General features: G+C 39.8%; 1 long non-coding RNA gene and 1 pseudogene across 1 annotated transcript in view; one reads left to right on the top strand and one right to left on the bottom strand.

The window, feature by feature from the left end:
• The window catches only part of LOC116586146, a 28,025-nt gene extending 15,992 nt beyond the window's left edge, over nt 1-12,033 (top strand). The window contains exon 3 of the long non-coding RNA XR_004283911.1: nt 10,429-12,033. This is a non-coding gene — a long non-coding RNA (uncharacterized LOC116586146). The remainder of the gene's footprint in view (nt 1-10,428) is intronic.
• Nucleotides 12,034-15,375: 3,342 nt separating this feature from the next.
• On the bottom strand, nt 15,376-20,792 carry LOC116587192 (annotated as a pseudogene).
• Between the last annotated feature and the right edge of the window lie 6,370 nt (nt 20,793-27,162).

Genomic DNA, 27,162 nt, shown 5'->3' on the forward strand with positions numbered 1-27,162 from the left:
TTGTAATTTATAGCATTTCCTTTTTATTCTTCCTTAAGGTTTCCACCTCTTCACTTAACATTACCCATCTGAATTTGCGTATTGTCTACTCTTTCCGCTAGAGCGCTTGACATATTAATCGCACTTATTTTAAATTCCCTGTTTGATAATTCCATTAGCTCTGCCATATCCAAGTCTGGTTCTGATGACTGCTTTCTCTCTTCAGATAGCTGCTTTTCTCCCCCTGCCTTTTGGCATCCTTGTAATGTTTTGTGATTGTAAGTAGAATATATTGTATCTAATTTAATAGTAACTAATTTAATAGGCCTTTACTGTGTGGATTTGTACTACTCTTGCTAAGAGCTGGGGTGTGTTTAATGTTTGTTGTAATTATGGTTCTGGAGGTTTCACATTACTCCAGCATCCTTGTTTTTGTCTATGCTCTTGGCTTTGGAGCTTCCCTAAGTACCTCTCCTCACAGAGAGCCTGTGTCTTGCCGCTCTTATGGCTAAAATCCACTGTTATTATACTGAAGCCTGGTTGATGTGGTGGGGGGGTGGGGAAGGGAAACATACTATAATGTTTTTTTAGGTAATCTCTCCACTCAACATGGGGCTCGAACTCGTGACCCTGAGATCAAGAGTCACATGCTATACTGACTAAACCAGCCTCAGTAAGCTTTATGTAATCTTCCGACGCACTCTGAGTCTTTTAGTGGGCCTGTGTTCAGGGGCTATGGTCTTCATACTTATTTCTCTCTGTCCTCCAGTGGTTTGCTTTTTATTTTCCCTGCTCCCTATCCCCTTCCCCAGCTGTTGTATTTTAAGTCTATTTCCTTGAAGCCCTGTCCCTGTTCACTATAGTTTTATGATTTTTTTCCCCCCTTGAGTGAGACAAGAAGGCTGGAGGGGGGCTGGAATGGGAAGGACTTCCGTTCCCGTATTTAGGATAAGGTTTCAAAACTGTGCTAAGGCAAAGAACTTTGCCTTGGCGAGTGGCCCTATTTAATGGAGAGGTCTCTGAATATATTTTGTAAGGATTACTCTTCCCCTCCGCTTGCCAGAACCACAGGGAGATTTTTGTCCAATTCTCAAATCCTCAAGTAAGACCTGTTGGAATTCCTGCAGAGGAAGCCCATTAAAATCCAGGGGGACCAAAGACTGCCCCCAGAAGAAACTCCCCTCGGAGTTTCTCACATGTTAGTCCACGCTTCTCTTTCGGCAGTTGTCAAAATTACCATTTTATTGTTGCTATTGGCTTGTGGTTTTAGCAACTTCTGCTCTAGTGAAGCCAGTCTGGGCTGCCATCTCTTTCTGATGGGCCTCCCTGTAGGGTTTGGGTGGCATTTTGTCTTGCAAACTCTTATCTGAGAGATCCAAGGAAAGTTTTCGATTTTCAGTTTGTCCACCTTTTTCTTCTTGTAATGAAGCAAAAACTTCTAAAGCTCCTTACCTTTTGAAGCTGAAACCATGTGTCAACTCTGTGTCCTTGACAGATGGGAGTATATTTTGTTTGGAGCGGTTAATTAAGTTTACTGATATTTTATTTGGGATTTTTGAATCTATGTGTATGAGTGAGATCGGCTTGTAAATTTCCTTTCTCTTACTGTCTTTGTTTGCTTATGGTGTCAGGGTTTTATAAAATCACATAAAATGGATTGTCCCCTCTGGGCTGCTTTTTCTCTTCTCTTGAATTGTTTGTGTAAGGTTGGAATTAGTCCCTGAAAATTGTGTAGAATTTATCTGAGCCCATTGTTATCTTTGTGGGAAAAATTTAAAATCTATGTCAATATCCTTTATGGTTATGGGACTACTTGGCTTGTTAATCCTTTTTGAGTATGTTTAGTTAAATTACCGTTTTCTGGAAATTTGTTCATGTAGTCTAAGTCATCGAATTTATGGGCATAAAATTATTCATTACATTTTCCTATTGATGTGTCTACTGTTTTCTCTTCTGGTGTCTTGTCCCTGTAGGAGGATTGTAATCGGGCTGGAGGTAATTTTCTTTAGGAAACTTCTCTGGTAATTCGATATGTGATTAGGTCACAGCTGAGTTTTAGAAAAATGAATAAAAATGAGTTTTTACTTCCTGCCACTCTCTGATCAGGGTCATCTGTTACCAACTCTAAGAGCTGTATTCGCCTCCAAATGTTTTCTGTCATTCTGTGGGATATGTTGGGCCTTAGCCTAGACTATGTGTGGGCCTATAGATTGAAAATGTCTTTAATAATTGGATCTTTTTGATATCTTAACATTTGATGAAGATCTCTGCAACCAATTTGGCTACATTCTGTATGAGGCGGTCCAATTCAGAGGCTGCATTTAGACACAGCCTGTGAATCCAAAGTAACATGAGCAAAGTTCTAGTCACGCCATAGTTTGTGGCTGCCAAAATGTGGACACGGAAGCAGTTATTTTAAAACTTGATAAGCAACACAGCATTTTGGAGGACTGTGGAATAAAATGAATACTTCTAGTTGCCCAACTGGAAAAGCATTTGCATGATTATTTACATCCTTATCATTGAATGCCCTTTATCTGATCATAGGATGTATGTTTTGGGTAAGAGTTCTCTTTAAAAGCATAATTTATATTTTAAGTAAGGTAATTTCTTCAAGCAAGATTTATGTTCTAGGGATTTTTCTATGTTTAGTATTTTATTCTGGCGGGATTTAGTAATCTTTTTGTTAAAAAATGAGGATATTTTAATTTTTATCCCCTTTAAAATATAATTTATACACAAATACAGACTATCTATCTATCTATCTACATATATTTAGATACATAGATGCCTTAATATAATATTCCTGTATTATATTTTTTGAGGGGGGGGTATAATTTATACACAAGTTAAATTGGGAAGTTGGAAACTTCTTCAGTGTTCATGTAATGTTTAATTTAAATTATTTCCAACCACAGCCTAAGTCTCATGCTGCTATGGACAATCTGTGTTTCTTGGTATATGTTCCAACATTTTATTTAACAAAATAGAAATAGAAGAACAAATATAAAGGCACCAAATGTGAAGTATAGCTAGAAGGCTTTGACAGACATAACAGCAAAGCTACTTCATCTTTACAGCATTTGATTCAGCGACATTGTAACTCTGAAGATTTCATCTTTGAGCATTTAATTCTGTAATTTAAAGAACAACTCGATGCGACATAAAAAGGAGAAATGTCCAGTTCAATCTGCACGCACACAAATCGAGAAGTATGAAGTGACATCCGCTCCAGCAAATTCAGTCTTGATCTGATTCTGATTATCTCAGAAGAACCTCTTCTTGACGCTCCAAACAACTTCCTCATTTTCTTGAACTCGAGAATATTAAGTTTAAGTCAGCTTGGAAAAAATAATTATTAATGATTAAAAAATATATGCTATATTGGTAAAATATGGTATCTTGAGATCTTCAAGACCCACATTTATAAGCACAGCGAACCACATGAAAAGCTAAAATTGCCCTCAAATTAGCAGATAAAACAGAAACCTTAAACATTAGAAAATAAAAAGAACCTGTCAGATAATAAAAAAAGCCTGACCAAGGCAAATAGTTTATTTTATACTCTCTTCACATAGATTCCTTAGAAAACAAAAGATAAGTGCTAATGGTTTATGAGGAGGTTCAATCTCAGGGAAGCAGGCGTGAAAGCAAGAAAGAAAAGCACGTCCAGTGTGGTGCATTGTGGAACTGCAATGAAGGATGCCTAGGGTGGTTAGGTCATGCGGAATGTCTCCAGAGAGACTGGAGGCAAGAGTTGATTGCAGATATATGGTCATTCCTCTGACAGCTCTTTCCCATCTCCCCTTATCTTACTGGTCTAAACCAAAGGAATTAACTCCTGTGAACTTCGAGGACTGCTGCGAAGGCTGGGGTTCCTCCTCGTCCACTGGTGATATGTATGGAGCATCCATTGGCTTTTTCTACCACTGGAAGATCTTTTCTTTGTTAAGGAAGCTCCCCGCAGAAAGCAAGAGAAGTAGTAGAGGCCAGGGTTGGAGGATGGTGGCTAGAGAGAGAAGGCAGCATTTGGGATGGTGCTTAAATAAGTTTTATTATTAGTACACCTGTGAAAGAGTATGTGTGTTTGCGTAAGTGACAAATTTATGGCTATCCATGGGTATATCTGACTCAGTTGATAAGTAAATGAAAAGTGGAGGGCAGATTGTTACTGTAGAAGAGCATGTTACAGAGCCTACAGGAAGAATCCAGATCATGTCAAACTTAAGATGCCTTTAGATGCTTCATTGGGAGCAAAGGAGATTTTAGTAGAAGGCCAAAGTTTCTGGATGGCACTGTGTTGGCATAAACCTAGAAGGAGCGTAGCAGGCAGATGTTCATATCGAGGTGAGGTCCTTGAGCAAAGCTGGCCAGGAGGCTGACCTGTGGCAGTAGCCTGAGAGTAACCAAAGGAGAATGCAAACAGGTATGGGAACCATCCCAGCTCTCTCCCCATGGGCTCAGTGACAGCTGAATAGGCATATTCCAACCTAGTCTGTTTTCCACTCATTTCTGATGATTGGTTTCTTAACTAGGCATATAAGGTGAAGAAACCTTATCTGTAGGAATTTAAATCTTCTCAGCCTTAAAGAAATGGAAGAACTTTGGCAGGTGCATGAATCAACAAAACAAAGTCTCCATCAAGACCAACACACAGAGGTGCCAGAGTCTAGGAAAATCAGGAAGAGTAAATGATCAGTGTGGTATGATTTAAAAGACTGACTGACCGAATCGAGAGATTCTCATTTCTCATCTACCCGATTTCTGTCATGTAGCCCAGGGATGTTATTTGGAATTACTGTTGTAAATGAAAGGACCCTTTGTATTCAGCACCTTATTCATTTTAGGATGATTTTGGAAAATTTGTCATATTTTACATCTGGGTATCTGCTTTTCACTTTAAGAGGGTATGACCAATCAGGTGGATGGTGAGACTAAGTTTAGTCATAGTATGAGCAACGTAGCCTTCTTACATTCCATTTTTGAATGACCTCTTAAGGGTTTTTTTCTGTATTTAGGATGTGTTAGATGATTTCTAGACCAACCATCACTATCATCTAAAAATGCTTCCTATTTGTTCATCTCTAACATGTTGAGAATCTACTTCATCCTGCTCAATTAGAGATCTGCTTATAGAAGATATTTAGAATATAATGTTCCTGTGCTCACTGGTAAATTGAACGCAGCCTATCAAATAATTAAAAAATGTACATGAGACCCGTTTAAAAAGAGTCAATATTAAAATATTTGGGTGCAAATTTTTAGGGGTTATTTATTTATATTGTTGCCAAAATACTTTCTAAAGTCAAGAAAAAGATTTTTGTGGTTGAATATGGAGACCTTATCATCAGTTGTCTCCTTAACTGCCAGATGGAGAATTTAGAAGCAACCCTTGGGTCATGTGAATGAAGCACCATTTTGCAGAGGAAACATTTCAAGCATCCTGACATTACCAAATTACTGACATTTCCATTTTGGACTTCAGAGAATACTTTTGGATTATGAGGCAATTATTTGTGGAAATAACAGGAGTTCATAGGAAGCATGGTGAAACTGAAAAGTGCTCCCCAGTCCCTTTGCTCATGCAAACTTGTTCTGAGTAGATTTTCCCTTTCCCTTGAATGAAATATGGGTCATGTCCATAAATTGCCCATTTCCTCCCAGAAAATCAAAAGCTTTTTAGCCCCATTATTAATAAAAACAATTCTTTTAAAGTTCCATATAATAGCAAACTTTGTACTTTATAGCAAATTAAGACTTCTCCCCTTCACCACCTTGGACCTATTCTGGTTGAGGGTCTGCTGTGGCAGGCAGGTGTAGAGAACAACTCTTTTATCTTCTGTTTCCTCGGTCTGTACCCACCCCATTTGGCTGTCTTGCTCCTCCATGGTTATGAGGGGGATGGAAGAGAGGAATATTCAGGAAATCCCTTGGTCTGATAATGGGGTTCTCTGGTCTTAGTGGTTGTTTAAAGCTGATTTTTTTTTTTTCTCAAAGGGGCACTTTTATGGGTCTCTTTGAAATTCATCCCATTGGCCACACCTGAGTAAACTTCCTGTGACATAGGCATTGAGTCTTCTGTCTTCCAGCTGGCTATTTTTAATTTTTCCCTTTGCCTCAGGTCATATAAGTCCGTCATCTTCATCCCTGGGAGAGTCATATCACCTTTTCAAGCAGTCCTTTTGGCAATACTTAATGTGGTTTAGCCTGTTCTCTCATCATGACCAACATCTGATTTGTGCAAAGTGCATATACATTCTTGCCTTTACTCCTATGTTATCCCAATTTCCTTTCAATAAAGCTTGCTTTCTTGGCTGCCATCAGTCACTTCAGCCAATTTCTCCCTTGTAGGCTTTTTTTTTTTCTTTTTCCCTGAGTGATTCCATGATCAGTTTATTGGGTCGCTAGAGGAGAATGGCAATCTCCTCCTACCTGACTTGAGGTGAGAGGAAAGCAGCTTCTTTCTTTCCCCTACTAAGGTAGTGGGAAGAAAATGCCAGAGCATCCAACACCTTTCTCTGAAGATATTTTCTTTAATGGTCTCTCAAATCTCAAACTTTTTCTATCTTCAGTGGGTGGACTAAGGGTCACAAAATTGGCTTTAGCCAATGACCTCTCCTTTTGCATGTCAAAATGCATCCTGCTTACTTGCATAAGTAAGCAGTAATTCATAAGTAATTACTTGCATAAGTAATTCAACACTTCATTCAGGAAACGGGAAATTGGGGCTATCTGTGATCAATGTTCTCTGATCTATACCAGAAACTAAAATAGAAATGCTCCATTTTTAACATACTGGTACATCAAGTAGACCCAACCTAAGAAATTTGTAATCACGTTCATATTTTCTGCTTGTTACATGAGGATTTAGGAAAAATTGTGTTAAGAAATGTTTAAACACATTAACAGAACAAGAAACCAAATAGGTGCCCTAAAACTATATTTGTGTGTCTTACTCTGTCAACAATTCAGTTTACATATTTTAAAAGAATACTCAATAAAGAATGACTAAATAAAAGACTGGTTTTTAAAATCAGTTACATTTATTTTTGCATTAGCAAATATCTCTAGAACTCCAGTATGGACCAGACACAATGCAAGGGATAGAAAGAAATAGAAGCGAGAGAGGGCTTATCACTGTGGCCTGGGGTTAGGCAGGGATGCAGAGGTAGGAAGAGAGAAACTTGTGAATATCTAGACAGAGAAAAACTGTAGAGTTCAATATGACTCTGGAAAACAGAAGAAAGGTTTGGCTTAGAGTTATATAGCCAGAGTAACCAAATGATGATCTTTGAGAGGAAAAGCTAAAAGCAACAAAATAAAATGTTTCCTTGCCTTTTCTTAGAATGACCTACATAGGCAGGACCTAAGTGGAAAGCAGGTTGGAACTGATAGTGTGTTTTCCTTGGAAATAGCTAAGGGTAGATTCTTAAGCCACTCGCAGCATAAAAATGACTCCATATAACTTTTTCTATGGAATTTTTAGAATAAGAAAACTCACTTGAGTTCTAATTTAGAATTCCAAAAACTCTCTCCCTTGGCCCTGGCTGCAAAAGTGGGGCTGGTTATTGTTCATAAAAAGCTCACATTCCTGAGGAGTTGGGTCAATTAGATATACCTTGGAACTAGTAACTGGTTATACCTCAACATTTGTATGAGAGAAGGTGTCTTTCTGGGTCAGTTTGCCCTTAGTTTTTAGTTGAGGGAAATGTTGCCACTGCTTGGAGAGAGAACAGCCAAGGCTGGTGGAACTGTGGTGGCTTATGTACATGGTGTACCTGGGTACTGTCTACATTAGAAGTTTATTGCTCTTTTGTCTCCCTAAACCCTTGGAGAATTTTTGAAATGGATTCCCCCCTGCTGACAAATGAACATATACAGGTTTTGTGTAAAGTTTCATAGGGCTTCTAGACCTCCTGAAGCCCTTCTATGGACCTCCTTTTTCATACTACAAAAACAAAGCATTCAGTATGTTCTCATGAAAGAAATCTTATATAACTATGTCCAAGGGAAAAGTATACTAGAATTGCAAAGGATAAGATTAAAAAAAAAAATAGATATATGACTGACAGATAAAGCATGGAAAAATTAGAGTGGCTTCCAGAAAAAGGTATAGAGAGAAGAGATAGATCCATACAAGGTCAGTGTATCAATTTAAAAAAGATGCTGTAGAGAGAAATTGATCTACTTAAAGATGGAGAATATACAATGAATGGAATAACTCCCTTAAAAAAATTGTGTCTCTAACAAGAAAAGTAAAGAACCAGAATTTAGTCACCTAGGAAGTACAGGAGACCTTACAAGAATAGCCATTCCCCATGGGTGAAAAAGGAAATAATTTTTAAAAACTTTAAGAAGGCCAAATCAATAGGTCTGAATAATGGATTATTAAGGAAATGGCCATTATTCTTACAGAATCACAAATGATTATTTTTGAAAATGAATTATTGAGGCCAGATAACCGAGATGTATGCAAAATAATGATATATTTTTAAATAAATATGTACATACCAAAAAAAAGTCCATACCATTTTTATGTTCTCCAAGGGCCTAATTTTTCATTTATTAGTGCTTCCTCCTAAGAAACCCTTTGAGATAGAATTGTCATTGATACTGAAAATAGCTAAACCCTGGCAGTGTGTTACTGTGTAATTCTTCCTTTATACTGTGTAGCCCTAATGAATATGCAATGTGTTAGGTGGCATTGAAAAGAGGCTCTTGAACGGGTCACTGTCTAGCTATGGATTTAAGTACCTCAGATATAGTCAGAAGCAACACTAAAATGTGATCACCTTGGATGAGAAACATAAACAAATGTACCTAGCATCTCTTGAAGATTATTTCACTTTACCAAAATACAGATATTTAGGGTCGCCTGGGTGGCTGAGTTGGTTTAAGTGTCTGCCTTCCACTCAGGTCATGATCCCAGGGTCCTGGGATCGAGTCCCACATCGGGCTCCTTGCTCAGCTGGGAACCTGCTTCTCCCTCTCTGCCCCTCCCCCTACTCGTGCTTTGTCTCTCAAATAAATAAATAAAATATTAAAAAAAAAAAAGAAATACAGGTATTTGTTAAAAGTTAAGTGTAACATTGAAATCTTGGAGTAATTCTGGAAGAGATCATTTGACAGGCACTTCTACTCGAAGTAATTCATCCCATTGGTGTGGATAGTTTCAGGATCTGGCATTTTAGGGAAATATTTCCACACTAAACACTTTACATTAAACACATTTCCACACTAAACAGTCACCTGGAGGGGTAGTGGTAGTAGTTTTTATTAAGCCCTATTCTTTGGTGTATCTAGAAGGTACAGTCTGTGGGGCAGAGATAGTACAGAGAAAGACAACAACAGGACTGATACTAAATGGGGATAAACGTGGTAATAAATCTGATATGGATTAATACTTTACCTATGATGCAGACAAAATGAACAAATATGTTTCTGGTCTGATGTGAACAAAAAGATCTAGTCATACTTCTGAAAATTCCTAAGTACCAGAATTTGGTGTTTAAAGCAACATATCTTAGGATTTGTCAAACAAGATGAGATAGAGTATGAATATTTATCTCTAGTGCCAACTGTCCAAATTGAAACTAGAAACATCTGTCAAATGGTTTTCATTCTACTTTTTAATGCTATTTTTTCCCCTGTTTTATTTTTTTCCAAACATAGTGTGACAGAATGTCAATAGGAAAATCCTTGCTATAATACCAAGAACCCTGGACTTCTCGAAGTGGCTCTAGGTCTTGGAATAAACTATTTTTGGATTCAGATACTATGATTGGGGAGTTCCGGGCAGTAATCTTTCTCCAAACATCCTCAACTATCTCCATAAATTTTTATGGTTGTTATATTTATCAAGCTGACCTTGAAATAAATGTATTTACTAAGAAAATTATTACACCTGAGTACTTGGTAAATTGAAGTATTTTTAAAATTTAATCTTAGGCACAGCTATCAAAAGGAAATAATGACTCTCAATACCTAGAAAAAAGATGTTTGATAATCAATTTATATTTAATATAAAATGCTTACCACTCCAGACAGCAATTGAACATACTATTTTTTTTTTTAAAATCTTGACATGTTAAGTAAACTTTGTTGAATTTAAAAACAGGCAGTGGTATGATTAGACTGTTCCAAGTTTTTCTTGAACTGAAGCAATCCTTACCCAATTATCACTGAAATTAATCTAAATGATATTGAAAGAACCATTCAGTTTAAGTTGAAATGCTACTTGTCAAATGTAAAAAGTGAAGAAAATCTAGTATATCCTAGTTGGCAAATACGCTTTTTTTTTTTTAAACCTTTGCTTTATGGAAGTAGAACAAACCTGCACAAAATTCCAGAAAAAGCAAAAAGCAAAATGTAATTCTTCGAGGGAACATGAGAACTGGATTGCTCACTGCATGATGGACATCTCCACTCTTTTCTCTCTTGTGTTCCCAGGCAGTGATTGTCCTAATGAAGGCTTAAAAGTATGGTAGCTGTGGAGTCTTAAAGTTGTACAGAGAGTCAACATATTAATAGAAGATTCTGCAAGTCAGTGTTGGACCCACTGATGTGAAGTGGCAACTCGAGCTTCAGGCTACCTTGTGGCTGATTCTGATCCTTCAGGAATGAAAATGGTGGCTTCTAAACCCTCTTGCAGTTAAGCATCTACATAGTTTCCTGCATATATGAATCAAATCTGTTCTGAAGGCCCCTCAAAGCAAAGAATGTTCTTTCCTTTATTACTATGAGTACTTTTTTTCTTCTTTAAGAAGAAGAGAAAGATTACTGAGAAAGATTATAAAAAATTGAAAATTATTTTCAGGGAGTTATTTTTGTACTTCAGGAGTAACAGGAGGTGGTTAATTCTGAACATTTATCTGAAACTTTACACCAGCATTGCCCTGGGCGAGTTTGCGAATCTTCTTTTCTGACATTGGGTCTGGCTGAGGAACTTCTGTTTGCCGGATCATGTGTGTGGTAACCGGTCCTTTGGGTCACCCTGGCAACTGCAGTCCCCTCGGTCCAGGCTACACTCATGTTTTGCCAATGAAAGGGACAAAATGGAGGACCTCAACCTGATGCTGAGAAGGAAGAAAGAAAATGGGAGAGAAATTTGAAATCGATTGAGCTGATTGTACCCCTCTCCAAAAGGACTTCTGTTAGAACACGGATGATCTTATTGGAAATGGAGTAGTTGTTCCCTATTCCAGAAATAGAGTAATAGAATGTCGTGCTGTGGTGGTTTTGTGATGAGAGGTAAAATTGAGAAATGCAGGTGTGAAATGTTCAGAGTAAACAGGATATCCAGCTTCGGAATCCTAATTATCCTTATTTATCCCAGTGAAGGAACTGTTGTCCAGGAGTAGCACGAGTGATTTCACCCAGGAAAGTATTGTGAAAAATGCCTTAAAAAAGAATTCTCAATTTTGCATGCCCCCATGATATCTGTCCTCTTGCCTGATATGCATCTGTTTTCTTTCTCTTTTTTACTTGGTCAGTGAAGCAATAATTACCTGAAGGACAGCATTTTGAAGTTTAAGTGGAAAATCTGAAAACATATACATAAATTAAATAATTTTCTTTTTCTTGATAATAGGGACAAAGGCGACATACATTTCAGTGCTGAGAGAGCATAGTTCTACCTTCCACTTTCATGTTTTGCCTTGTTAATACAAAATAGCACCCCTTGGAGGACCTATTCCTAATTCAGAGTTCATTAATCACTGAGCACGAGCCATTCTTTCAGTCTAAGGATGAAAGACAGCGGGTATTCCTGATTTTACACAGAGAAGGCCATCTTTTGTAGATTCTAAAAGATCCCTTGCACCCAAAAGGACAAAAAGAAGAAGAAGAAACTCTGGAAGTCCGTGGGTCTCGTCAAACAGCAGTCTAAAAATTTATGTCAGCATTAGAGGTTCAGACATATGCCCTCAGAATTAGAGCTGCTGGTCAAATGTTTATTTACAAAGAGAACAACCTAAAATATTTGTATATGCCTGATGTAGGCTCTGGTCTTTGCATTAGCAGAAGGGCCAGCAGTATTCTGTCATCAGGGTATTTGAAAACACTTGGGATCAGTTGTGATGTTGAGTCATGTTTCAACATTACTGATATGGCCAGTAATGTCAATGATAACACACTGAGTTTGAAAAGGCTGTATTTCAGTGACTTTTGTTCTGGTTGAAATGCCAGAAAGTGGTACCTTCTGCCACGCCCACCGGCCCCCACCTCCCCCGTCCCACATGAAACTGATTGAAGCTTTGTTGGTGAAGGTGTGTGTGTGTGTGTTTATGTATGTGGGGACTGGAATCCAGTGCCCACCCAGTCACATCTTCCTGTTTCCCCCTAGTCCCCTGCCTTGCAGTCTTGGTTAGTGGTGAGAAATGATAAAGGAAAACTAGGACAAAGAAGGATTTGGAAAGATAAGGGGAAAGGGGCAGAAGAGGAAATAACAGGGGAGACGTGGGGAGGGGAATTCAGACTGATGATACCTCCACAACCTCCTTCTTAACCACCCACCACCCCAGAAAATACTAGTCAGATTGGAAGAGTCAGGGAAATGACAACACAAAACCAAATACATAAATAAATAAATAAAATTGAAAAAAACTCAGAAAGGTCACAGAATGCTGTGTGGCTTATGTGTCTTAGGAGTGACCTGAATTTTGGTTTCTGTTCAAGTCAGAAAAGCTCCTATAACCCACAATTCTTTACATAAAATTCCTTGGCAGTTGCCACTGCAAATCTTCTGGTCTTTTCCTGTCTCTGAGAAACAATACTATAAATGCAACTGCTGTCAATCAGGAAGTCTGCTCAAGGTTATGCCAGGTCAGATCTGGAAACCCAAGGATCAGTGAGTGAGGTGTTGATGGCAGGGTGGGTGGCAAATGCGAATGGAAAGAGCTTGAAATTTACAAGCTGCTGTCACAGGAAGATTAGGGCAAGACGGAGGCCTAAATTTGAAAGAGCCAAGTCAGAACGCAGGAAGATTAGGAAGTGGAGGACTAAGGGAAAAAAATGTGTCGTGGTTTTATTACAGAAAGCCTCACAAATTTAAGCACTTCGCTAGGAGGGATTGAAATGTACAGCAGACCACTTGTTCCTTCCAACATGACCAAATAATATTCCATCTTCCCACAGAGTGTCTCCTCTCTTGCGTGCACTCTGGCCCTTCCGTAGGCATCCTGTCATTTCTTGGGGTTACAGAGTGTCTGGATCGCCCCAACAGTTCCTCATTGGCTGTTTGGAATTAAATCTCCTGTTCATCACGACAAATGACATATTATTAAAAAGACTGGCAGTTATGTCACCCAAAATACATACCTTTGATGGGGACAAATGAACGAGGATGTAAACAGAAGAGAAAGGACAAGTGAGGCAGCGATGTCTTGCAACCTTCCCGCTCTTTCCTCTGTCCTCCCAAAACCCTTCCTGGCTCCCTCAGGACTGCTTGGAACGCCCAGCAAATCATCAGCACTGCTGAAAACCCTCTTCTCACAACCTGTTTCCAAGTCTTCAGCATATTTTGACAAATTAATGTCGGTACTGAATTCTCTTAACAAACTTTACCTGAGTAAGATGATTCTTACACTCTCTGATTTACAAAATACAAGCACTGACTCTCTTTTCAAATAGGGAAAGATATTTTTAGTAACTCAAAGATGAGGTATTTATCACCTCTCTTTCTTCTCCAGGAAACAGCCTTCAGGGTTATGCAATGGCAGTTGAGAATGGGTGTGTATAATTGATGTAGTTTGATACTTCTATTTTTAGTACAGAGTACACCTCAACAAAATGTCTTAATGTTCAGTAACTTCATGGCAGAATTGTCAACCAGATTGTTTCCTATCCAGCTACTACAGTACCTCTCTTTCAGAAAAGATTTGAAGGCATCAAAGATTCAATTTATATAACTAAACCTAATCAGTCTTCCTTTGGGACTGAAACAGGTAAAATAACATTGACAGGAGAATGGAAAAGTCTAAAATCTATATAAAATGTCATTGATAGCTTTTCTTTAGTCTCATATAGACAACCTTATGATCAATCTATTTGAAGTACACGATAGATCCTTTCTCTCCTGTTACTGAAATTAAATGGGACCATGAAAAGAGAAAGTCTAGAAAAACTGATGAATTTTTTAGGTTTACTGAACGAGAGTATCCGTGGCCACAATGGCTGCAGGGATCCCACTCTGAGGAAACAGAAGTAGCTCCTAAAGTCGAACATTCTCTTGAGTCGCCCCACAAATGTCATTCACATAGTAATAAAACATTTTAAGTCTGTGGAGTCCTGTGAATTCTGAGCATGAGGCTTTTTTTTTTTTTTCCTGGAACAGAAGGAAATTATAGCCTGTTGTGATGGTTCCTGCAAAACAGTCTCACAGATCTTTCTTCTGCGTTCTCTTCCCTCGGCTTCTGTGACTACATATTCTGTGACTTTTCCAGCTGCCTTTCTGGCAGTGGCTTCTCAGCATCATTTCTGAGTTCCCTGTCTCTCAGTGGCCCTGAGAAGGTGGTGCTAGCTGTTTTCGGCTTTAGGTCCTCCTCCCTTGTCAGTTCCTCTGGCTCTTGGGTGTGTTCACCCACAACTTGGGTTTCCATATGCGGACTGGGAATTCGCACATCAGTGTCCATAGTGCAGCCCTTGCTCCTGATGACTGGATGTGACCGTCTCCTGGACCATCCTGCCCAGTGCGCCCAGGGTCATGTAGAGTGGGTGTGCCACTCGCGGAACTCAGGAGCCCCGGGCCCTCCCCTTGCTGGGTCTGTGTTCCCTGTCTTCAGATGACACTAGCACTCATCCTGTGGCCGAGGGACAGAGCAGAGTCATCCCAATTCCGCCTTCCCTCTCCGTGCCTGCAGCCAATTAACTTCCAGTTTCTCTCCGTTCTCTCTGTCTCCCATCACACCATTCCACCTGCCCCCATCACCATCACTCCTTATTTAGGTGCTGTCAGCTTTCTTACGGACTCGTGCAAAATGTCCTAATGGATCTTCCTGCCTCAGGTCTTGATTCCCTCCAATCCATTTTTCAAACCCCCGTAGAGTGATTTTCTGAAATGTGAGTCTGGCCTTATCATTTCTCTGTTGAAACTCTTTAATGGCTCCCCAATGCCTTCAGGTTAAGTCCAGTTTCCTTAATGGCCCTTTGTGATCTGACCCCTGACTGTATCTCCAGTCCCCCCTCTCTCTTCCTCTTACTACGTTTGGGCTCTTTGCTGAGCCTTGTGGAATTTCTAATTTCAACTCCTCAAATGGAACATGCTTTCTTACCCCCTCTGGGTTTTGCTCATGTTGCTCCCTTTTCTTTTCTTCGGGAAAGCTCTTTTGTGTGGTTAGTTAAGAACGCGGCTCTGAAAGGAGACTGCCTGGATTGGAATCCTGGCTCCCTGTTTCCCAGTCATTTGCTCTCCTGGACCTTGATGGTGATGACGATGATGACAACAGTGATGTCGGTGACTGTATCTCCTTTTCAGGGTTTTTATGAAGATTAAATGAGTGGGAGCCAAAACCATACGTGGGTTCAAGTAAATTCCCAGTAAATGTTAGTGGTCTATTACTTCTCACCTGATCAGAAAATGTCTAAGAATGCTTGCCTGGGCTTCACAAAGATACACTTTGTGTTTCCACAGTACCCGCATACCCTTGTGGGGACCGCTGTCACACACGCTTTGGTCCCTGCTTCTCTCTTCACCTCTCTCCCCTGACTGGTTACAAATTTCTTGAGGTCAGAATTTTATTTTGGTCACCAAGGCTCTAAAACCATGTCTGGCTGGTAATAAGTGCTCAACAGGCAACTCGATTTCCATATAGAAAATCTTTGCTTTTTAAGAACCAAGATTTTAGGAAAAAAAGGAGAGTTGATGTCTGTGTTTTACATGTCCTATCATGGCAATGTATTTTAAGGAAGTACTTATATTTAACTGGGATGTCATGTTGAACTAAGGAGATTTATAGCTGGTTGGATTTCTCTCCTGTAAACAACAAAAACCAATAAGGAGACAATTATAAATCCCTTTCCCTAGGAAAATCAAAGTCTGCCTGAGGTTATTGCTGTGTCACTAGTGCCATCAAGGGTTTCCACTCCTCCAACGGTCTTAATAGACAAGAGAAACGGAAAGAGGAAAGATAATGCACTTTTTAAAATCTGAGTGTGCTATAATGACCCTGGGCTGAGTAAGGGGAAAGGAGTTGGTTAGGAGGGACCAGGAAAAACCTCTCTAAAATAAGTCAGATTCCTCTTCTTGTTCTCTCTGGCTTTTCTCGAGACCAGTGTGTGAGCTCTGTCATTCTATCAGTCTCCATTTCTGTTTCCATTTGTCTTCCTGTGCTTGCTGCTGCTACTCCTCCTGCTGACATCGGTCCTCTTGGTGAGTTTTAAAAGCTATTGGTTGGAAGGTGGTAGACGCAAGATCATTTCTACTATGGATCTACTCTAAACCTGTAAGAAAAAACTGTTCCTGAAAATGACATATTTAATTCCTTACTTTTTTTTTTTTTTTCCTCCTGTCTGGATCCAAGTCAGGGAGAACATGTATAGAAACCGGTAACACTAGTTTTGTATGGAATTGAACAAAGTTTTTTTTAATGGAAGAGAGAATACCAAGAGAAGTTTTTACCATGAGTGGAGGGGCAAAAAGAGGAGGCATTTTAGAGGTATAATTCATATTCCCTTTATCAATCACTTTTAATTTCTTTGGTTGCATGGGCTCTCATGATCAGAAGGGCCTCTGTTTTATGGAAGGGGAAATGTATCAAGTTTGGTTATTAGAAATAATGTAAGTGACTAGTAAATTTGGGGAAAGTGAACAGGTAAGCTGAGGCTTATAGAGAAACACAAAACAAAGACAAGACAACAAATACCGGTCATCTTGTGGCTGTGGCTGGACGCAAGCCAAGTGACCACGGAGAGAGTCAAGATCTTGGTGAAGCATTAACTGTACCTGCCTCACTTCTAGTTACAGATCTTCCTCAACTTACGGTGAGGTTATGGCCCAATAAACCTATCATCAATTGAAAATATTGTGTCAAAAATACATTTGATACACCTAACCTACTGTATATTAATCTACCAAATACATAGCTTAATCTGGCTTATCATAAATGTGCTCAGAACACTTCCATTAGCCTACAGTAGGGTAAAGTCATCAAAAATAATTTTACAAGAAATTACTGAATATTCCACATAATTTATTGAACACCGTACTGAAAGTGAAAAACAGAATGGCTGTGTGGGTACAGAATACTTTTAAGTATATCGGTTGCTAACCCTCGTGATCATGTGACATAACGGAAGGTGTGGCTCACTGCTATCAGGGAGGGAATTGTACTGCATATTGCTAGCCTGAGAAAATACCAAAATTCAAAGTACAGTTTCTACTGAATGAGTATTGCTTTTATACTGTAAAGTTGAAAATTCGTAAGTTGAGCCATAGTAAGTCAAGGACCATCTCTACTTTAGGGTGATTCCTCGTAACTGTTCTCTTTTTACTTTTTCATTTTTTAAAACTGTAAGTATGAAGAAAAGCAGAAAGGATAGTAAAATGACCATCTATATTTAAGAAGTTAGGGCCCTAGCAAGAAAAGGATGGCAGGCTCAAACAGGAGAATTTGAAGAGAGTTTGAGAAAGGACTGTTTATGAAGGTGTGGGCAGGGTTTGGGGACCCACCATGGGACAGTGTAGGCTTGGGGAGCTACTAATAATGGGGTTTGTTATCTTCACAGGCCTGGAGACATGAGAGTAAGTACTGTTTATTTAAACCTAGAGAGGCTGCCTGTGAGGAGTGGCGGTGGGTGGGGCAGGGTCCTACACGCTCCATCTTCTTTTTCCTCCAGCTCTCCTGCAGTTGTTTCTATTGGCCAAACCCAACAGGAAGTCAGAGGTCACAGGAGTCCACTAACGTGGTTCACAGATGTCAGCCTTCTAGAGAGTACAGTAGGGTGAAGGATATATGTGCAGGACAGAGAGAAGATATTCAGCACAGTACGGTAAGAGGAAGAACTCCTATCTAGGGGTGGAGAAACGTAGGGCCTAGCTAGTTTTTCAAGCTTTAGGTTGCAATCCATCAGTCAGTTGTAAAAACAGTTTATCAGAGGGTGACCAGCATTTAAAAAAAAAAAACAGAATGGAAAATATTAGGGTGAATCTGATGCAGCAAGGGTGTGTGATTGTGTGCACGCCCATGGGCCTAAGTTCACACTTAGGCTGGACGTATATTTCTTACTGTTGGTCGTAGTGAAGAGAATATTTAGCCTGATTCAGAAAGGGCAAAGAATTCGTGTAGGCACTCCTCCAAAGAAAATCTACAAATGGCCAATGAGCACATAAAAATATGCCCAGCATCATTAATTATTAGGGGACTGCAAATCTAGCACCCATTAGGATAGTTATTGTAAAAAAAAAAAACCCCACAAAAACCAAAAAACCAAAACCAAACAAATAGAAAAGAATGATTAGTAAGGATGTGGAAAAACTGGTGATGCGTTGGTGCTGCATTAGTGAGAATGTAAAATGGTGTTGCCCCTATGGAAAACTCCTAAAGAACTCCAACAGAATTTCCATATGATCCAGATAGTCCACTTCTGAGTATATATCCAAAGGAATTGAAAGCAGGACCTTGAAGAGATAGTTGGGCACCCATATACATAGCAGTGTTGCTCGCAACAGTCAAGAGTTTGAAAACAATCCAGGTGTCCACTGATTGATAAATGAGAAAATAATAAGTGGTATATACATAGAACAGATTATTATTCAGCCATAATAAAAAAAGAGGAAGAAATTCTGACAGAGGCTACAACATGGCTGAACCTGGTGGACATTTTGTTAAGAGAAATAATCCAGTTCTCAAAAGACAGATTCTGTATAATTCTACTTAAATGAGGTATATGGGATAGACAAATCCATAGAGACAGGATGTGGAATGGTGGATGCCAGGGACAGAGAAGAAGGGGGGATGGGGAGTTGTTGTAAAATGGGTATAGAGGGGCACCTGGGTGGCTCAGTGGGTTAAGCTTCTGCCTTCAACTCAGGTCTTGATCCCAGGGTCCTGGGATAGAGCCCCACATCGGGCTCTCTGCCCAGCAGGGAGGCTGCTTCCCCCTCTCTCTGCCTGCCTCTCTGCCTACTTGTGATCTCTGTCAAATAAATAATTAAAATCTTTAAAAAGATAAAATAAAATGGGCATAGAATTTTAGTCTTAAAAGATGAAAAGGGTTCTGGAGATGGATTGTGCAACAAGTGGGAATTGACTTAACACTACTGAGCTCTGCTCTCATGGTGTTACAGGCTGAATTAGGTCCTCCTTCCCCCAATTAATACGTTGAAGTCCTAACTCCCCAATATCTTCAGAATATGACTGTATTTGGAGATAGGGCTTTAAAGAGGTAATTAAGTTAAAACGAAACCCTTAGAGTAGCCTTAATCCAAACTGACTGGTATCCTTACCAGGAAATTTGGACACAGAAAGATTTCGGAAATGTGTGTACATGAACAGAGACCAAGTGAAGAAGAAAGTGACCAGAAAGTGTTCATCTGCAAGCCAACAGGAGAGGCCCCAGGAGAAATCATATTGGATACCTTGAACTTGGACTTCCCAACTTCCACAGCTGTGATAAAAATACATTTCTGGTGTTTAAGCCATCCAGTCTGTGGTATTTGTTATGGCAGTCCTAGAAAACTAATACAGATGGTAAATTTTATGTGATGTGTATTTTTATCACAATTTAAAAAAATGTGGAAAACAATGGTCTAGTTGGCTCTATCTTGGAGGAAATCTGGAGAGAAGTTTGTGAAGCAATAAATGATGAGATTGCCAAGAAAATAATTTGTATTCTGTGAAAGGAGATTTGACTGGGACTGTGTATTGAGATACATGTTTAGAACTGTAGACCTGTTCTCCAAATTTGAGGTCAGCATAGCTATAAACTAAATGTTGGTGGGTTTTCCTTGCCAGGTTCAATATAATCCTAGCTTGGAAGGAAGCTCTTGAGGAAGCAGTCTGGGTTCTTGAAACTTCCCCAGTAGTACAAGTATCAGACAATCATGAAATTATTAAGTTTATTAATAACTTTGCTGTGCTTAGCATAACGTTGGAAGGATATTGATCATATAAGTTAAATATTATTCCCAACTTTTTTTTTTATTACAAGTTTCCAGTGACACTTTATTTTTTCTTTTCAGCTTCCTGTCATGCAGTTTTCTTGGCCTTTTGGCCTGGATGTCATAGGGCCCGACATTGGCATGGGCCATGCAAAGATTGGCTACACTTTGAAGTTCTCCTCTTCTGTAATGACTCTGGCTTTCTTGTTCTTATAGACATTCCATCTGGGCATGACTAGTCTTCTTGTTCTTATAGACATTCCATCTGGGCATGACTATTCCTCTCAGCTGAGTAGCAAATTTGAATTCTTTAGCAGAGTTGCCTTGCTTCTTGGGGGCTGAGGGCTTCCCGGGGTAGAAGGCGAGCTTGGAGCAGTACTGTAGGCATGGCATGTTGGCTTGCAGGGACTCTGTGGACTTGTTCCACCTTTTTGGATCCACCAAGATCCCCATGGCCCGTGCCGCCATCTTGTGAATGCCAGCCACCTGTAACCCTAACAAGCTGAAGCCCTTGCCACACACTTCAGTGTGATCCCTCACTGTGGGGCCCCTCACAATGGGCCTGGTGGGTCCACTTGGCCGTGAGGCGTGCCTGGGTTTGCCAGACCCCATGTCTGTGGCTCTTCTGTGCCAGCTGGTTGAACCACATGGCTACGTGCAGCTGCCACTCCTCATGGAAGTGGGGCTTCAGGAACATGCTGTTTGGGCTGGGCACCATGGCTGTTGCCTACGGATCTCCTCCATGGGAGACCGGCCAGTGGAAAAGAACTGGTGCCACCAAGTATCCTGAGATGGTCTATTCCCATTTTACAGATATGGAAATTAAGGATCAAAGATGTTAAGTTGTTTACATACCTATACCTCATAACACGTAATTCACATGTAACTGTGTCTGAAGCAAGAAAAAAACACGCACAGTTTTAAATTTACCCGGTACATATCTGAGAGAGATATCTAAAAGGAAACAATCATGTGGTAAAGGCCTTTTAAATAATAGGAAGAAAATATGTTCTGTGCCACACATATTGGAAGTCTTTCTGTTCCTGCGGGAAGTGGGGAGATCCATAAAACCTTTTGAAACTTGCTTGTGGTTAGGCTTTGGGGTTTGTTCACAGCAATCTTTGAAATCAACTTTATTGAAGTATAATTGATATAGGAAAAACACATGCATTTTGTGTGTAGAGTTTGTTGACTTTTGACAACTATATACACCAATAATCCATTAACAAAATCAAGACAAAGAACTCCATCACTCCCCAAGTTCCCCAAAGCCCCTTGTCAGTTAGCCACCCTGCTGTGCACTCCTGTCTTCCCTTCCCCCTCCTCCTCCCTACTCTTCTACCCCTACCATCCCTGTTCCACGAAACTACTGACTTGTTTTCTATTACTGTAACTGAGATATCCCCCCACCTCTGGCACTTCATATAAATGAGATTTTACACTATCTAGTGTTTTGTTTATCTTTTTTGTCCTGGCTTCTTTCAGTCAGCAAAATGTTTTTGAGATTCCTTCATGATGTCTATGTATCAATACTTTATTCCTTTTTATTTTTTTAATTTCTGGGTAGTGTTTCATTGTATGAATATACCACGATTGGTTTATCCATTTATTTATGGAAGGCCATGTGAGTTTTTTCTCCCAGTTTTTGGCTATCATGAATAAAGCAGCTGTGAACACTCAAGTACAACTGTATGCATGGGCATATGCTTTCATCTTTCCTGGCCAGTTACCTAAGGGTAGTGTTGTTGAGTTGTAGGTGCATGTTTAACCTTGTGAGAAGCTGTCAGGCTCTTTTCCAAGGGGGTACCACATGGCATGCCCATCAGTAATGCGTAAGAGTTCCAGGTGCTCCACATTCTCACCAGCACCTGGCATTGCTGGTTTTATAAATGGTAGCCATTCTGGTGGGAATGTAGTAGTTCCTCACTGTGGTTTTAATTTGCATTTCTCTGATGACTAAAGATGTTGAAAACATTTTCACATGCTTATTGGCCATTTGTATGTCTTCTTTTGTGAAAGTGTCTATCCAGATTTTTTGTCCACTTTTTATTGGGTTATTTGTCTGATTGTTGAATTGAATGAATTATTTGTGTATTGGGGATCAGAGTATTTTGTCAGATATGTGCTTTGTAAATGTTTTTTTCTGACCCTTGGCTTGCCTTCCCATTTTCCCAGTGGTGTCTTCTGAAGAGTTTTATATATTTTTTTTTTTAAGATTTTATTTATTTATTTGACAGACAGAGATCACAAGTAGGCAGAGAGGCAGGCAGAGAGTGAGAGAGAGGAGGAGGCAGGCTCCCCGTGGAGCAGAGAGCCCGATGTGGGGCTCGATCCCAGGACCCTGGGATCATGACCTGAGCCGAAGGCAGCGGCTTTAACCCACTGAGCCACCCAGGCGCCCCTGAAGAGTTTTATATTTTGATGAAGTCTAGTTTATTAACTTTTTTCTTTTATGGTTATTGATTTTTGTGTTCATTGGAGAAATTATTGCCTGTCCCAAAGTCATGAACTTTCTATCTTAGAAGTTTTGAAACAAGTGTTTTATAATAGACATTTGCTCTGGAAAAGAGTTATATTAACTTAAAAATTAATAAATAGCAAAAGTAATAATCAGGTACAGCATCAGCTCATGGTCATGGGCTGAAGGTAGTGGCATGAGCAATTTTAGTATTGGAGACAGAAATGACCAAAATTAGCCTATTACCTTTGCAAAATGAAATTCCTAGCCAGTCATTGCCATGATGTGGGCCATTACTGGAGCTGAACTTGTGAGGGTTGCCCATGTGCATGGCGGAGAACAAAATGAGAACAGAGACAAACAAAAACTAGAATTGAGGCAGTTTGACACTGATCTGACCAAGGGTTCTGCTAATAGGAGAGTGACAAGGGATAGTTAAAAGCAGGTATATATTGTTCATAAGTTATACACACACACACACACACACACATATATGCATATATATGATAAATTGTATATACTTTATTTCAAAACATCACTTTTTTCCTAATGAAAATTCTTCAATAATTTATCCATGCAAGGCTTGATATAGAGACACCTGAATTGAGAATACCAACCAACATTCTAACACATCAGCAAAAGCCCTTTACAGAGGCACATGAGAGGATTTATTTGCTTCTAACATGGAACTTAGAATAGATACCTTTAAAGGCAGAGAGAAAATCATGGTATTTCTTTGCCACCTAGGGTTCCGATGAGGTGAATAAAAGAAGAACCACTTGTCCATTTGAGAGCTAAACTTGAACTGAACATTTCTTTACCTTCTGAAATGTTCAGTTAAGTGCTTTTACACTTCAATTTTCCAGCCTGGGCCAAGACCAGAAATGCCAAAATGATATGAGAAAGGCTGTTCTTACTGTTTTTCTGGCTGGGATTGGAAGAGAAAGTGCCAGCAATCTTGTAAGAAAGCCTGTTCTCGAAAGATCTGCAACCCAGTTTGCAGAATCAAGGGGTTTGGATAGTTCAGATGAGTCTGGCTGAGTGTCCTGGTGTGTTCATCCGAGTAACACCCTGCAGAAAGCATTTTGTCTTATCAAAGTCAACCACAGAATACTTTGTGTACTTCTTCAGACGTCTTAACCATCATGTGTGCCCATCCAGATAAACCGCTAAAGGCTAGCTGAACACTGCCAAATTGAAATCTTTGAGTATGATCCCTACAACTAGGATTCAGATTTCAACTCGAAATAATGAAAATAGTAATCACAGCGATAATTTTATAAAATGTTTACAGCATTGGCTCCAAAGTGCATCAGAGTCTTTAAACTACAGAAGGCATTAGAGATAACAGCCTAACCTCTCGTTTTATACTTTAGAAATTTAAGGTTCAGAAAGATGAGGTTATTTGCATAAATTCACGTAACGAGTTAGAGGCAGTGTCCAGCCTGGAAAATAGGAAACTTTCTTTCCTGTGATACATCATGAAGTAGGCTGAATGATTTATTCTTTATCATAGATGAGCCCCCAAAGAGAAAAACTACCTGTAAAGTTATTATGTGGTCCTAGTGTGGCAACTAAAAAGGAAATTCATTAGAGGTACTGGGATGGAAGATTATTACTTCAGTATTTAGGGCTGAAGTGCCAAACAGTATCTTCAGATCTCTTAAAACCCCTCATTGATATGCTGGCTTTAGGATATGTTAATTATTTGGCAACATTATATGCTGGAAGATGTTTTTTCTAAAAAATCTTTTTATTCTGAAAGCATCTTGCTAGGAGGGTCGTTAATGCCTTGAGAACCTGAGTTGCAAATTCTCATTCACACACATCTCTTCGAGATGCAGCCGTGAAAGCTGTCATTCCTGATGACCATCCTACCTGGACTGTGGGAAGAACAAGGCAGCCTGGCAGGGGATAGAGGGGTGTGGAAACAGATGCCATGGGTGGGTCCACAGAGAAGATCAGGGTCTCTAGCCGTGAGTGAAAACCGCAGCCCTAGTGGGAAGAAGGAACCCCCCAGCGGCAGACAGCTTTGCTTGTTTGTTGCCTGCCTCCACAAAACAACGCAAAGGCTGTTCCAGGGTTGTTTCTCTTCCTAAAAACAGCTGAAGCTTGCTCACTCCCAAAACTACAAAGTGTTGGGTATCTCCCAGATGTCAAAATTCTTATTCTTGGGGCACCTGGGTGGCTCAATGTGTTAAGCCTCTGCCTTTGGCTCAGGTCATGATCTCAGGGTCCTGGGATTGAGCCCTACATCAGGCTCTCTGCTCAGCGGGGAGCCTGCTTCCCCCTCTCTCTCTGCCTGCCTCTCTGCCTACTTGTGATCTCTGTCAGATAAATAAATAAAACCTTTAAAAAAATATTCTTATTCTTTCCTTATAGAACACACATTTCTTTTCTTACCTGATGTTTACAGCAACAGTTGTTTTATTATTATTATTACTATTAATATTATTAAATTTTTAACAGGCTCTGCTTTGCTGGTTGATTTGACTAAAGAAAGTATTTAGAAAATATACAGCATTTGTATATAATATTATTAACTCACTTTCCCCATTGGTAAAAATTGGGCTCGGTCTCTGTAATCTCTAGGTCCCTTCCATCTCTAACACATTAGGCTTCTCTGCGTGTGGACCCTCTGTCACACACCTTCTATTTCTCAACCAGGCAGCCAATCAACCACTCTGTCCCCCATATATTTGTATAAAACATATTATGGGAACCTGACAGGCATGAACATAAATACATTTCAACGTGACTACATCAAACCGCCTTAACAATAGCAAAAGTATTTCTATGTGCATAGCACATGCACTACAGAGTTTCTGTAATATGGAACACTTTGAAGTTATGGTAAAATTTGTGCTGAGACAGATGTGAAGAACTTTGGTGACCTCAACCCCATCAGCTCTGTATATTCTTTACTTCCAGGCAAAACACCCGCTGGAGTGATGGCGTGATATGAAGGAGCCTAAGCTGTTCACCAGAGCTGACAAGTTATTCTTAAAGCCTTTAAATAAATGTCGAATCCCTCATGACTGTGGATTTGGATAACGGAGGCACAATGACTTTTTCATTAACGGAAATTTATATTATTATTAATGGAGAGATCTATTATTTATAAGACGATAGTCAGACAGTAGATTTTGCTCATTTTATTTACTATCATTGGTTTTATTTAGCAGATGTCACAATGTAAGCAATTTCTATTAATGGGAATATCAAACAGTTGGAAACGGGGCTTTTAAGTGAAACACCTAGTTCAAAAATGATACGTGTACATCCTGTGTGGTAACAGACCTAATCCCAAATACATATTTTTTCATAAAATCTTACCTGGTTCTCTACTCTTTAAATACCTCGGATTTTTAAAAAACACACAAAATAATTGTTAAGCATTAGATCTTATCATGAAAGACAGTATATTTCAGAAGCGTATGTGCCCACTTATATGAGGAATTTAAAACAGTCAGACTCATAGAAGCATAGTTTGGTGGTTGCCAGAGGCTGGGGGAGGAGGAAATGGTGAGGTGTTGGTCAGAGGGACAAAATTTAGTTATGTGAGATGAGTAAGTCCTAGCGATCTACTGTACAGTACAGGGCATAGAGTTAAGAGTACTGTTCTGTATATGCAAAAATTTGCTAAGAGAGTAGATCTGATGTTAATTGTTCTTATCACACCTGCACACACACACACACACACACACACACACACACACACAAGAGGGCAGGAGGAAACTTCTGGAGGTGATGGATAAAGTAATGGCATAGGTTGTGGTGATGGCTTAACAGGTGTCCATTTATCTTCAAATCGATCATGGTGAATACATTAAGCATGGAAAGCTTTTTGTCTGGAAAGAAAGGAAGGGAGGGGTGGGAATAGAGGGAGGAGGGGAGGGAAGGAGAAAGAGAAACCCTGGGGACTAAAGAGGAGCTAACGCTCTGTGGGATCGACAAGGTAAAATCTCCCCAATAATCTCGAGTTTTGGCAAAGCAGGATTTGTGTGTTAGGGGCAGTAAGAGAGGTCATTAATCTGTGGAACCCAGATGGTTGCCACCAGCAGGTTTCCAGGCAAACGTGAAGCCTGCTTCTGATTAGCCGTCCTCTTGCCTCCCTACTTTACACCTTCTCTCTTTACACTTTCCCTGTCCCCCGCTGCTCTGGCTGCTGGGCTGTCTGCCCCTTGCTACTTTCATACTGTCCTTCCCTTTCTACAGCCCTTCTCTTCTCTCCAGTTGGAGATCCCCAGCCTTCAGCAGGGAGAGGTTATTCTCTAAGAGATTGCCAGATTAAATGATGCGTAATGAGATTCAAGATACTTGTATGCAGGGTACCCTGTATTTGCATTTTGAAAAAGCAGATTATTAACCCTAAACAAATACAAAATTGACATGAGAATGTTTATAAGTGGGAAAAGATTTTCTAGTGTTTTCCCCTACTCCAAGCTACTGTGAAGTCAATGGATTTCCAATAATTTTTTTTTAAAGATTTTTATTTATTTATTGGACAGAGAGATCACAAGTAGGCAGAGAGGCAGGCAGAGAGAGGAGAAGCAGGCTCCCCGCTGAGCAGAGAGCCCGATGCGGGGCTTGATCCCAGCACCCCGGAATCATGACCTGAGTCGAAAGC

The sequence above is a fragment of the Mustela erminea genome, chromosome 3, assembly GCF_009829155.1.
Source record: "Mustela erminea isolate mMusErm1 chromosome 3, mMusErm1.Pri, whole genome shotgun sequence".
Classification (NCBI taxonomy): domain Eukaryota; kingdom Metazoa; phylum Chordata; class Mammalia; order Carnivora; family Mustelidae; genus Mustela; species Mustela erminea.